The sequence below is a fragment of the Bombina bombina genome, chromosome 5 (assembly GCF_027579735.1).
Source record: "Bombina bombina isolate aBomBom1 chromosome 5, aBomBom1.pri, whole genome shotgun sequence".
Lineage (NCBI taxonomy): Eukaryota > Metazoa > Chordata > Amphibia > Anura > Bombinatoridae > Bombina > Bombina bombina.
In genome coordinates, this window is record NC_069503.1 from 86182514 (window position 1) to 86198132 (window position 15619).

Here is a 15619-nt window from a genome sequence, read left to right on the forward strand (position 1 = left end):
AGAGAGAGAGAGAGAGAGAGAGAGAATAGAAAGAGAGAGAGATTAGAGATATTGAAAAAAAACAGAGAGATAGACATATCAAAGAGAGAGAGAAGATAAAGAGAGAGAATAGAGAGACAGAAATAAACTGAGATATATAGAGGGATAGAGATAGAGAGAGATAGAAGATAGAGAAGAGATATAAAACAAGATAGAGATAAAGAGAGATGGGGAAAAAACATACAGATATACACAGATAAAATATAGAGAGAATAGAGATAGAGAGAGTGAATTGAGATACATGAAAAAATTAGAGAGAGATAATTATGTTACTGATAGTATAGCACATATGTTATTTAACTCATAAAGCTGCTGCCCTAGTCAAGTGTTTGTCCTATGCCATAATAAACCAATGCTCTTTGTAACATTTTTCTTAGGCTTTCATTTATGTATTTAAAAATACTTAAATTAGTGTTATTCATTAATTATTATTAAATAATAATATGATACTGATAATATGATCAATCTAAATATGTTATCAATTTTTTACAGATATAATTTTTAATTATAGATTCATAGGGCTCCATTTATCATTGTTTGGAGAAATCCAACTTTCAGTTCTCCTATAAGTTCTCCGCATCTCGCCCTCTGTGAGGCGCACCTGTGCGCCAATATTTATCAAAAATGGGTCGTATTATAACACTGTTTTCCAAAGTCGAGATGCGGCGTATTAATGATAAATCGCAACTATATTATTAGATATGCGCCTAGTTTATCATTCCTTCATCGTAAAAATGTGCATATTTTTGTTTTTTCTTTTTTATTACTGTATTTTGTAACCATCTTTTTAATGCAATGTTATCTATTTAGATTGGTAATTTGAATTGAACAAAGCTAGAGATTACAAGTAATTTGTTTTGGTTTATCCACTGTACACACCCCTTGGAGACCTTTAATCCACTTTATTTTTCACACATGTCTTACATATCACAAATGTATTTGTTTTTGTTTATCTACTTTACACACCCCATGCAGACCACTACTATACCTTTTGATTTTCAACACGTCTTACATCTTTACAAACTAATTTATTTTGTTTTACCTACGTCACACACCCCCTGTAGACATTTCACTACTATTCTATAGAACATTTTAAGGGTCTTACATTGACCTCTAATCTTGTTAACCTTTCATTGATAATAAATATGTTTAAATTTATTAAAGACAGTAATTGGACGACAATTGTTTATATTTGTGAAATATATATTCATTTATTCTCAATATAAAATAAATAAAAAAATGTTAATAGCACATTCATAATTTTTTTTATAAATATAAATACCAAAAGTTACATCTTTTCATATTGCAGCCTCATTTTTCTGACAGCTGTGTAACTTTGGATCAGTCCAGTTTCCGCTTTAAGAAGGACTTCTAGGAGATCTTTTTTGCTGATTAATATTTTATCATCATCAGGCACTAAAGCAAAAAAAAAAAAATATATATATAAATAGATATTAATTAACTATTTGTATTCATTTGAATTGCATTGCTAGAAAGAAAGAGTAAAAACATATCTCTCACTATTAGCAACAGTATTAACACAGATTATATAACGATCACTTACCCCAATCATAATATTGAGGTGAATGAGACTCCTCATCTTGCACCTCTAAGTTTCTTACAGTTTTTTGATTTGCTGTCAATATAAAAAGTTTTAATTGAACTTATTGATTGTATAACTATTGACATCTATCTCAAAATCTTTTTTTCTCTCTCTCTCTCTATAATCTTATATTTAAATTATTAAAAATAATTTATTTCTATGTCTATATTCCTCCCTCTCTATATATCTATATACCAATATGTAAATGTGTGTGTGTGTATATATATATATATATATATATATATACATATATTTATTGTGTATAAATATATATATATATACACCTATAAAAAACATATATATATATATATACATACATACACTAAAATTTAAAATATATGTGTATATATATATATATATATTAATATTACTTATCAATAATAAAAAATAACAACATTTCACCTGATGTTCCTGGATGATCCGCCTCTTCATCAAGACCCAACTCGTCCACTTGGTCCAAATCTTCTTAATTTTCAATACTAAGATTATTATCCTCCAGTTCATCGTCATTGCACTCTTGATTAGAATCATCGTTTGCAGGCTCTTCATGTAATAAAAATATTTTAAATTAATTTATATTGAATATCCAATATCTAATTAAAAAGACTGGAACTTAGAATATTTTTTTGAAATTACCTGGAATGTTTTCATTTTCTTCCTCTTCTGGCTCATCCCTCATATTATTTTCATTGCTATTATCTATTGCTTTATTAAAAAGTAAAAATATAAATTTAAATTAATATGTTTCTTATATCATGTTTAATTTTTTCAAAATTAAAAATACTTCTTTTATACCTGTTTCTTGAGTGCCATCATTGTCCATAAAAACTGAGGGCAATGGATCCGATTCCCTGCCAGAACTAGAAGATGTCTCAATGGGGCAAAGGTACCTGGGCGCTCTTCTGCTTTTGACTATTAAAAAATTGAAAATCACACATGTTACAAAATGTATTATACAAAATGCATTCACTCAAATACTTTGTATGACAATCCAAGAAAAAATGTATTCAATCAAACATTATCTTCTTACAAGGCTATTCTTAATCCGTTTATTGTCTCACTTTTTGATATTATTTAGTATATTACAAATGAAATGTATAACAGTATTGTAACAGTATTGTATTATTAAACTACATTACTATGTATAATGCTTACATTTTTTAAGATAACTCTTTATCAAAGTCCTCATTTTCTTTTGCCACCGGATACAAATCGTTGTATCTTTTCAGACATTGTTTCCTTGTTCTTTTTTGTCCAGATACTCTCCTCACTCTTCGCACCATCTCACATAGAATTCTGTTTCTTTTGTCCTGATCCAAAGTGAAAATCCCTTTTTTCTTTTGGGGAAAATATTTATCCATAGTATATGAAATAATTAATAATTCTCCAATCGAGAACTTCTTGGATCGTGGAATTTTCTAAATAATCTTCAAACTCTACTCACGGGACTAATTTTGTTTATGAAATGCACAATTTTGTAACCTAACGCCTATTTTTTCGATATCAATAATTCTGTTACATATTTATTATAATAGTATCAAAATACTTGTTTTAGTATACATGACATGTGTTTTTTTTTTAAACATTATGATTAAATTGAAACTTTGTATAGAACTGCGCAACAACAGCACTATTTTTTTGGCAACAGTAACAAATGTTAAATGTAACCGTTGATAAGGTGAAATAAAAAACATTATATCACAATGTAATTATTTTGTACATAAACATTGTTATTCATAACCCTACTATCTTTATTTACATGTTACATTTTTACATCAAACAAAAAAAAGCAATAAAAATATTGCATTGGAAATCCATGTATTCCATATGAAATAAAAACTGAGACACAGGTCTTTCTAGAACATAATTATACAGTATACGCCCCTTTTCATCAACTTTGAAACCGTTATAAAAAGACAACTTTTTTTTGTATCAAAACTATTGTTATTTTTGCGCTCTTTATTATCTCATTTTTAAAATGGCATCTGCCCAAGCTGGAAAGACCAAAAGCGGGAGAAGTATAATGTTTACTCATCGGCAAAATTGTATTTTGGTAGAATCGGTTATCGAACACTACGATGAAATTATTGGGTAGCAAGCCAGAACTGTTAACCCACAGAGAAAAAGATCTATTTGGACACAAATCAGTAGATCTGTTTCAGCAGAAGGAAATTTTCCAAAGGATGTAAGGGCATTTCGGAAGAGGGTGACTGATATTAGAAAAAACATTAAGAAAAAGGTTGGCAGAGAAAAGCAATCTTCCAAAGGAATTGGTGGAGGCCCCGGATATAGGGCAGAATTAACAGACTTTGAGCAGATGCTTTATGCAAGGATGGGTGATGCCGTTGTGGTTGGCCTGGATGTTCCAGCAGACACTATGGATTTTAGAGGTAAGTTAATGGTACATTAAACCCAGATTTTTTTGTTCATGATTTAGAAAGAGAAATAAATTTTATACATCTTGATTATTGAATTGTAATTTGTATTATTCTACTGATAAACTTTTCAAAAAAGTAATATCAAGAGAATGACGCAAATTAGATAATAGAAGTAAATTAAAAAGTTGTTTAAAATGACATGCTCTTTCTAAATCATGAAAGAAAAAATGTGGGTTTCATGTCCTTTTAACTATATATTAATATGCTCACTTATATGGTGTTTCTTTGATGCAAAAAGAAGCTTTGTGTGATTGGCTCATGGGCATTTTTTATTTTTATTTTGCAACTAAGGATATGTAGAAAATGAAGACAGGAACAAGAAATTGGTTATGTTTTTTAGATTTGTGTTCTCTATCTAAATTCTTAAATATAATTTTTGTTTTTGTTGGACTATGATAATATTGTTATATTTTGGCGTTTTTTTTAAATCTAAAATTATCTAATTTTTATACACGTATATTTGTATTATTAGAGCAAGAAGATGAGGGACATGAGGGAGAGGGGATAGATGCACAGGAGGATCAACCTTTTGAAAATGAATTTACCTCTCAAGAGCAACAACCATCCACCTCCACATTACAAAGAGAAGGGGTGAGTAAGTGCTTTTATAAAAACAAACTATAGTTGTTATATATTTTAATTCAAGATGTATTCAATTAGTTTACATGCCGAGAGCAGTGATGATAATTTATTGGGTAATGTATATTTTGATTTTATAATCAATGGTGTTAATTTTCTATTCTTATTTTTATATTGTTGTAGGTGTACGTGAATTACTACAAACCATGCAGGACAGTTCGATATTATTATTTGAGGGTAGGTTATCTTTGAATTGTAATGTTCTTTTTTTTTTTTTTTTTTTTTTTATTTATGAATGTAACATATTAATAATACATGTTTTCCATGTCATACAGAAGATCAGGTTGAAATCAATTTGGAACCTCTGGTAGAGGATTCTGTATGTCCAGAAGATGAGGATGAGACTCAGATTGAGGGACACACACCAGATGGACCAACACCACCTAATTTAGAAACTCCACAGAATATCATGGTCAATGAATATGAGGAAAATGAAAGACCAGAACAATTGATAAACCCAGAAGATGTAACAGGCAGGGGAAATGAAATACAAAACCTCACAGACATGGCTTTGGGATTCAGGAATGATCAAAGTGCTTTTTTTTAAAGAAATGTTAAAGGATTACTGTTGTTTACTTTTTTCGTTACTCAATAGTCCCATATTGTGTATAATTATCATCTATTAAAAGCTACTAACCTATATTTTGTATAAAACGAAGCTTACAAACCTTATATTTTAACTAAATATTACCTGGCCATGACGTCACCTTTTCCAGCCCATCGTTTTCGGCATAGTGTGTATATGAAATGATTGACCAATAACATTTCGCTTCTATGCATATCCCTTCCTAATAAGCCTGCACATCAATTCAGCTATATGGCGCATGCGCATTTGTAATTGTAGAAGCCAAAGTTACCCACATCTCTGTTAGTTTTACGCTTGCGCATTGGAGGGAAAATCTATTGAATCGGTTATCCAGACTTTCTACGTATTAGATAAAATTGACACGTCTTATATCTAGCTAAATATTGTACGGCTGTTTACAATTAAAAAGAACTAAAGCAGTAACTTTTTTGTTCAGTTTACATGTAAACAAGCTGTCACTAAGCACCCACACTATACTACACTGTTCTACCCCCTATACCGGCGCCCCCGGAGCCCCCCGCAACTAAATAAAGTTACTAACCCCTAAACCGCCGCTCCTAGAGCCCGCCGCAACTCTTATAAATGTATTAACCCCTAAACCGCCGCTCCCGGAGCCCACCGCCACCTACATTATACCTAGTAACCCCTATCCTGCCCCCCCTATACCGCCGCCACCTATAATAAAGTTATTAACCCCTATCCTGCCGATCCCGGACCCCGTTGCAACTAAATAAATAGTTTAACCCCTAAACCGCCACTCACGGACCCTGCCGCAACCTATATTAAACTTATTAACCCCCTAATCTGCCCCCCCTACACCGTCGCCACCTATAATAAATTTATTAACCCCTATCCTGCCCCCCCCTACACCGCCGCCACTGTAATAAAATGATTAACCCCTAAACCTAAGTCTAACACTAACCCTAACACCCCCCTTACTTAAATATTAATTAAATACATCTAAATAAATTTAACTCTTATTAACTAAATGAATCCTATTTAAAACTAAATACTTAACTTTAAAATAAACTCTAATATAGCTACAATATAAATAATAATTATATTGTAGCTATCTTAGGATTTATATTTATTTTACAGGCAACTTTCAATTTATTTTAACTAGGTACAATAGCTATTAAATAGTTATTAACTATTTAATAGCTACCTAGTTAAAATAAAGAGAAATTTACCTGTAAAATAAATCCGAACCTAAGTTACAATTACACCTAACACTACACTATACTTTAATAAATGAATCCTATTTAAAACTAAATACTTAACTTTAAAATAAACTCTAATATAGCTACAATATAAATAATAATTATATTGTAGCTATCTTAGGATTTATATTTATTTTACAGGCAACTTTCAATTTATTTTAACTAGGTACAATAGCTATTAAATAGTTATTAACTATTTAATAGCTACCTAGTTAAAATAAAGAGAAATTTACCTGTAAAATAAATCCGAACCTAAGTTACAATTACACCTAACACTACACTATACTTAAATAAATGAATCCTATTTAAAACTAAATACTTACCTGTAAAATAAACCCTAAGATAGCTACAATGTAATTAATAATTACATTGTAGCTATTTTAGGATTTATATTTATTTTACATGTAACTTTGTATTTATTTTAGCTAGTTAGAATAGTTATTAAATAGTTATTAACTATTTAATAACTACCTAGCTAAAAGAAATACAAAATTACCTGTAAAATAAATCCTAACCTAAGTTACAATTAAACCTAACACTACACTATCATTAAATTAATTACCTACAAATAACTACAATTAAATTCAATGAAATAAACTAACTAAAGTACAAAAAATAAAAAAAGCTAAGTTACAAAAAATAAAAAAATAAGTTACAAACATTTAACAAATATTACAACAATTTTAAGCTACTTACACCTAATCTAAGCCCCCTAATAAAATAACAAAGCCCCCCAAAATAAAAAAATGCCCTACCCTATTCTACATTAAAAAAGTTCAAAGCTCTTTTACCTTACCAGCCCTTAAAAGGGCCTTTTGGGCGGCATGCCCCAAAGAAAACTGCTCTTTTGCCTGTAAAAGAAAAATACAACCCCCCCAACATTAAAACCCACCACCCACATACCCCTAATCTAACCCAAACCCCCCTTAAATAAACCTAACACTACCCCCCTGAAGATCATCCTACCTTGAGTTGTCTTCACTCAGCCGAGCCACCGATGGAACTGAAGAGGAGATCAGGAGCGGCAGAAGTCATCATCCAAGGGGCGCTGAAGAAATCTTCCATCCGATGAAGTCATCATCCAGGCGGCGCTGAAGAAATCTTCCATCCGATAGAAATCTTCATCCAGGCGGCGTCTTCAATCTTCATCCATCCTGAGCGGAGCGGAGCCATCTTCAGAGGAGCCTATGCGGATCCATCCTCTTCTTCCTGACGACTAACGACGAATGACGGTACCTTTAAGTGACGTCATTCAAGATGGTGTCACTCGAATTCCGATTGGCTGATAGGATTCTATCAGCCAATCGGAATAAAGGTAGAAATCAGATTCAAGTTCAATCCGATTGGCTGATTGGTTCTATCTATTTAATAACTATTCTAACTAGCTAAAATAAATACAAATCCAAAGATAGCTACAATGTAATTATTAATTACATTGTAGCTATCGTAGGGTTTATTTTACAGGTAAGTATTTAGTTTTAAATAGGATTCATTTATTAAAGTATAGTGTAGTGTTAGGTGTAATTGTAACTTAGGTTAGGATTTATTTTACAGGCAAATTTCTCTTTATTTTAGCTAGGTAGCTATTAAATAGTTAATAACTATTTAATAGCTATTGTACCTAGTTAAAATAAATTGAAATTGGCCTGTAAAATAAAAATAAAATTAAATCCTAAGATAGCTACAATATAATTATTATTTATATTGTAGCTATATTAGGGTTTATTTTAAAGGTAAGTATTTAGTTTTAAATAGGATTCATTTAGTTAATAAGAGTTACATTTATTTAGATGTATTTAATTAATATTTAAGTTAGGGGGGTGTTAGGGTTAGTGTTAGACTTAGGTTTAGGGGTTAATCATTTTATTACAGTGGCGGCGGTGTAGGGGGGGCAGGATAGGGGTTAATAAATGTATTATAGGTGGTGACGGTATAGGGGGGGCAGGATAGGGGTTACTAGGTATAATGTAGGTGGCGGCGGGGTCTGGGAGCGGCGGTTTAGGGGTTAACATATTTATTATAGTGGCGGTGGGCTCTGGGAGCGGCGGTTTAGGGGGTAATACATTTATTTAGTTGCGGCGGTGTAGGGGGGGGGGGGGCAGATTAGGGGTGTTTAGACTCGGGGTACATGTTAGGGTGTTAGGTGTAGACATTTCCCATAGGAATCAATGGGATGTCTGGCAGCAGCGAACCTGAACTTTCGCTATGGTCAGACTCCCATTGATTCCTATGTTATCCGCTGCCTCCAGGGCGGCGGATTGAAAACCAGGTACGCTGGGCTGGAAAAGTGCTGAGCGTACCTGCTAGTTTTCATTTTAAGTATAGTTTTGCTCGTTTACTCTAGGGCGATTCTGGAAGCGATCGTAAGCTATGTATTTACGTGATGTGCGCAGCTCACTCGACTGCTGCTGATAGATTCTACTTGCCTTATTCTACTGGAGATGGTGACGTTTCCTGTGACGCTGCGGTAACTCGCGCATGAGCATTAGTTCAGAAAAACGCCATGTTACAACTGCAGTTGTCAGCACGGATTGGGAATCCGTAACGGCTGACATACAAGTAGGTTGGGAAACAATTAATATTTCAAAGTAAATTATTGGCAAAAGGGTACATATTTAATAAATGAAGTACATTAGAAAATAGGAGTTTTAAAACTATACTACGATTTTATTTGCATATAATTTCTGACTACAGTGTCCCTTTAAGATTGCAAGAAGAAAGAAATGCAATATTAAAAGCAGATGCAGAATTTAAAAGAGATTATTACACCAAAAAATTAGAAATTTTGAATAGAAGATTTTCTAACCAATAATTACTTATTAATATTTTTTGTTTTTGCACTTTCTTGTTGAAAATAAATGTTCAAAGTTTTTCATGTTTAAAAGTTGAGCACTCATATTTTTGTTATGTTTAATTTAGATTAGCAAAAATGTTGGTTTACAAATGTTCAATAAGTATTTGCTATTAAAAGTTTAAAAATTCTATGTAAATCTTATAAAAAATACAAGATGTTGTTTTTTTTTCAAAATTTTATTCAAAGAATATTATTTAAATTCTTAAATTAACCAATAAACAAAACTTTTTTTCATCTTTATGATTAAATAACAGTTGTGATGATCTTTGTTCGGGTCCAATTTTTACACAAGTCCTGTGTTATCCATGGTTTCTGTAATACAATGTGAAAGGAAATTAGAAATTAAGATAAATAATAAAAAAAATTTGCAAAAAAATAAACAAATAAGAAAGATAACTTACATGAAAAATATCTTTCGATTATTTCCATACGGTTTTGAACACCGGCCCTAGTAGTGTGCCTGTTTAATATGTCTTGGGGGCATAGATGTCATCAGTATGATCCTCAGGACACAATTCATCTTGGTTTCCTTGAGATATTGCAATATTATGTAACATGCAGCATACTAGAATAATGTCATTGCACTTCTCTGGTGAGTATTGCAAGTCTCCCCCTGACCTGTCCAACACCCGAAATCTCATCTTTAACACACCGAAGGTTCTCTCGATAGCACTTCTTGTACTACGGTGTGACTCGTTGTATTTGATCTCTGCACGTGTATGAGGCGATGGTACTGGTGTCAAAAGCCAAGTCCTACACGGATAACCACTGTCACCTACAAATAAAGAAAAATTAATGTAAAACAATAGAATGTAAAAAGGAATGTAAAACAATACATACTAAATCTATATGTTCTTCCAGCAATACAGAAATAAAATAAATATAAAAAATGACTAAAACCAATTCTAAAAAAATATTTAAAAAAAAAAAAAAATTTGTCTGAGAAGGAAGATACCTATATAAAAATTCAATGTCCTTCAAATTTGAAAACAAAAATTAAACATAACACAGCAAAACATATAAAGTTAAACTCACCCAATAGCCAACCATGGGGCATGTCTCCACGTTCAAACGATTTAAATAATGCTGATTGTTTGAGGATATGGTAATCGTGGCAGAAACCAGGAAATCCTGACCGCACTGCCCAAATTCTTAAGTTGGCATCACACACAGCCTGAACATTAAGTGAATGGAAACTTTTGCGATTCCTGTATTGCTCCTCCCTTAAAGATGGTGGTCTTAAATCTATGTGGGTGCAATCAATGGCACCAAGCACATTAGGCATACCAGCAACTTGGTAAAATGATGCCTTAACTGTGTGCCATTCTTGCACATTCCTTGGCACAAAAATATACTTATTTAGATGTTTCAAAATAGATTTCAAAACAATTCTTAGATGCCTGCAAAATGAAGGCTGGCTAATGCCAACCACAGCCCTAGAGACTGCCTGAAAAGAACCGGTAGACAAGAAGTGCAAAACTGCCAATGTATCGCCCTTGTTCTTCTGGTCCTAGGGTCAATGTCGTTTTGGATCAGAGAGTAAAGATTTAGTATACTCTCCCTATTTATCCTAAATCTTTGTTTAATCTCCTTATCAGACAATGCTTGAAGTCCACACCGGGGTAAAAATACTCTGGGGACTCTGGTGTCTCCGTAAGGGCATATTTCCATCATCAAGACGATTTTCACGGCGCCTTGACAAAGAAATAGCAGCCAACAGTAGAAAATATTCCATCTTCTCTCTCGAAAAAAATGAAGTAAATGAAATGTTCTCCACAGTGGATAAGGAGAACTTTGTTGGGCGTAATTGTAGGAGAATATTAGGTTCTCCCATGGCGCAAAATAATGATAAATATGAAATTTGGCGATCTGACGGTCGATTTGATGAAAATACGACAGAAAAAGCGCTGTTTTAAGCTTCAATTGGCGCACATGTGCGCCTTGGCGAGATCGAATAGAGTGGTCGGATTTTTCGGTTGTAAATAATTTTTTTAGGTCGGATTTTGATTTAATAAATGGGAGAGAATTTACGCCGGCATATTAATAGGCGCAAATGTAGGAGAAATGCAATGATAAATGGAGCCCTTAGTACCAAAATGCAGGAGAGGGTTACCCACCATCTTCCTGCGGAAGGCCATGTCATATTCACGCCATGCGCCTTCCTTAAACCTGGAGCGGATATCATCAATGGTATCCTCATATTTAAACAGGTTATGACCCTGGGAGGGCCACTTATCTACATAACACGTCGCCAGTACCCTAAAGCACCGCTGCCACTCCTCATAGGTCTCCGGCCGCTGGACCTTCTTAGGCCCAGTGCCGTCCGCCGCGCGTTCCCTGGCCCTACACGCCTCAGGGGAGAGTTCAAAGATATTGACATAACGTCCATCTTGAATCTTTTTCACAACTTTAGATTTTAAATGACCATACAAGGAGTGCACCAGGCACGTGTACGTGTCCCCGTGAGACGCCACTTTCCTAGACACTTGAACTGCCCCTAAACCCGCCAAACCTGTGCTGACATCATGCGATAAGGGAACCCCCTGGCTAACCCCCACTGAGGAGCCCTTCCCTTTCACCCTCACTTTCAGATCCTGACCCACTAGAGGATGAACCTAACTCTACGTGTGCAGATGTGTGTAGTAGGAACTCACCGCTGGGGGCCAAGGGTGGCGCAGCTCCTGATGCCAGATGTTGATGTCTGTCCTCCGTGGCAGCTGGTGTTGATGCCGCCGTAGGTGTCGCGACTTGACAGGATGTGGACGCCATAGCCGGTCCAGCTTGCTCCATTGGAAAGCCCTGGGGAAACAAGACATTTTGGGTAGTACTCTGTGCTGATGCTGGAACCCCTGAGGGGTTCCCAACCTGATCCCTAGGCAAACACACACCTAGCGCAGCTGCAACTGCCTTCCTTATCATTTTTTCAGTCACACTGGGAACCTAGCCCTGAGGCCCACTCACACTTTCTCTGATAGCATCACGACTTAGGCCTTGTGCCACATGCATACTAACATCCCTTGAAACTGTTCACCCAGAAGCAGTGCCTGACACATCCAGAAACTCTGTATCAACAGTTATGTCCCCCTGTCTAGCCACAGTTATCCCCCTGTGGACCCCGGTATTTGTTCTGCCCTGATTAGCCAGACCGGATATAGCACTTCTCCCCCTCTGCAAAGTAGATCTCCTGCCTCCAGCCGTTTTCCCCTGTGCCTTTCTAGCCAGCCCCACACCGCACTCTCTCTCAACAACTCCCGCCACCCCAGGAGCCTCCCCAACTCACTAGTGTGTGCTCCGTACGGCGACCTGCTCCTCTCGACTCCTCTGCGCACTCTGCCGCGCCCGCGCTCCTCCCTATCTGAAATGTCACTCGGGGAGGAGGCGCGTGACGTGACGCCGGAAGGGGCGGGGCTACGGCCCGACGCAGGACCAGGAACATGAAGAGCCCGAACCTCGTGGGCGCCCTGCCCCCCGGCCTGACCCGCTCCCGTTCCCCCCAAGCCATCCGGGGATATGTTCCCCAAGAGGGCCTGAGCAAGCGACAGGACCGAGGACAAGGCCGATGGTGGAAGGGCCTGAAACTGCTGCAATGACGCATGCCCGGCAACAGCTTGGTCCGTTTGCGGCCTATCCCCCTGTGAGGACACGTGTAGGTTACTGGTGGGTTCCTGGTGCGGGTAAAAGGATGGGGATAAATCCAGTGCTGGCACATAGGAACTTCTAGGTGGCGTATGCGCCTTACTTACTGAGGGCCCCATAACCCCCACCTCGCCAGCCCCTCTAACTATCTCAGGCACAATAACCCCTAGAGCACTTGGGGCATCAGTATATTGTGGGTGGTGGCCTGAAGGGGAGCCCTGTCTCCCAGCCTCCCCCTCGTGTTAGGCCTATTCTGAATCATGGGGGCTGCCCTGGGCCTAGCTGCCGGGGAAGGGGGTACCACATCCTCTGAGCCTGATCCACAACTTTCTCTTGCAGCTCCCCTCATGCCTGGAACCTCCTTCACCACTTCTCTATAACGCTTTGGCAGCACAGACTTTCTCTTGGCACGCTCCATCTCCACAGAAGAAATCTTGCTTGAAGTCTGGAACCAGGAACAAAAGAGGGCCGGATCCACTGCAGTCAGGACCTATAAAGGTAAGCAGAAACACCCGCCCCTCCACTTGCAACATTGTAACATCTAGTACCTTCCAGACTTCAACTCAGTTATCCCTTAATTTTGTTACAGGCCCACTAGAGGGCCCTCCACTTCCAAAATCCCTGAAGTCATTTTTTAAGGACTCTCCATCTCCCGCTGATTACTTCATTAGTACCAATATGTACCATGACTGCAGGATCAGACCCACATCCCTCTAACAATCTATCAATACGCTCCACAATATGCCTAACACGAGCCCCTGTACGTGTACACTCACCTGTAACCCACATACCTCACACACAATATACAGGTGGCCCTCGTTTTACAACGGTTCAATTTACACCATTTCAGAATAACAACCTTTTTTTCCAGTCATGTGACTGCTATTGAAAAGCATTGAGAAGCAGTGCATTTATTGAAATAGCCAGTAGGTGGAGCTGTCCGCTTGTGTTGCAGCAAAGCCAAGCAAGCTGAAATTAATCAGTGTAACCAGACCTGAGCTATCAAGCAGATTTCAAAGGAACAAGATCTTCCTGTCTATAAATCAGTCCAGATTGGAATGCATAGAAAGAACTGTTTGCAGAAAAATGCAAGTAAAGTCTGTGTTGTGTGATTATTTTATTAGGTTTAATTTCAAAGCTTTAAAAATAATGTATTAGGTGTTACTTATGACAATTTTGAGAGGGGCCTGGAACCTATCTCCCTCACTTCCCATTGACTTACATTATAAACTGGGTTTCAATTTACAACAGTTTCGATTTACAACCATTCCTTCTGGAACCTAACCCCGGCGTAAACTGAGGGCTACCTGTACTGTACGTGCACACTCACCTGTAACCCACATACAATATAATGCACGTGCACACTCATCTGTAACCCATATACCTCACACACAATATACTGTACGTGAACACTCATCTGTAACCCATGTACCTCACACACAATATACTGTACGTGCACACTCATCTGTAACCCATGTACCTCACACACACAATATACTGTACGTGCACACTCATCTGTAACCCACATACCTCACACACAATATACTGTATGTGCACACTCATCTGTAACCCACTTACCTCACACACAATATACTGTACGTGCACACTCATCTGTAACCCACATACCTCACACACAATATACTGTACGTGCACACTCATCTGTAAACCACATACCTCACACACAATATACTGTACGTGCACACTCATCTGTAACCCACATACCTCACACACAATATACTGTACGTGCACACTCACCTTTAACCCACATACAATATAATGCACGTGCACACTCATCTGTAACCCATGTACCTCACACACAATATACTGTACGTGCACACTCATCTGTAACCCATGTACCTCACAAACAATATACTGTACGTGCACACTCATCTGTAACCCATGTACCTCACACACAATATACTGTACGTGCACACTCATCTGTAACCCACATACCTCACACACAATATACTGTACGTGCACATTCACCTGTAACCCACATACAATATAATGCACATTCATCTGTAACCCATGTACCTCACACACAATATACTGTACGTGCACACTCATCTGTAACCCACATACCTCATACACAATATACTGTATGTGCACACTCATCTGTAACCCACATACCTCACACACAATATACTGTACGTGCACATTCACCTGTAACCCACATACAATATAATGCACGTGCACATTCATCTGTAACCCACATACAATATACTGTACGTGCACACTCATCTGTAACCCACTTACCTCACACACAATATACTGTACGTGCACACTCATCTGTAACCCACTTACCTCACACACAATATACTGTACGTGCACACTCATCTGTAAACCACATACCTCACACACAATATACTGGACGTGCCCACTCATCTGTAACCCATGTACCTCACACACAATATACTGTACGTGCACACTCATCTGTAACCCATGTACCTCACACACAATATACTGTACGTGCACACTCATCTGTAACCCACATACCTCACACACAATATACTGTACGTGCACACTCACCTTTAAAGTAAAAGTAAACTTATCTCATCAGCTATGCATATTGACACAATTCATTAAAAATCATTAGAAGTTTCA

The 15619-nt window shown here is 36.8% G+C and overlaps 1 protein-coding gene across 1 annotated transcript in view; it reads right to left on the bottom strand.

Annotated features, from left to right (window-relative positions):
- Positions 1 to 15619, bottom strand: part of LOC128659943 (gastrula zinc finger protein XlCGF26.1-like) — a gene marked incomplete at its 3' end in the record, with an annotated part of 470541 nt that overhangs the window by 69344 nt on the left and 385578 nt on the right. The gene's annotated exons all lie outside the window — the stretch shown is intronic.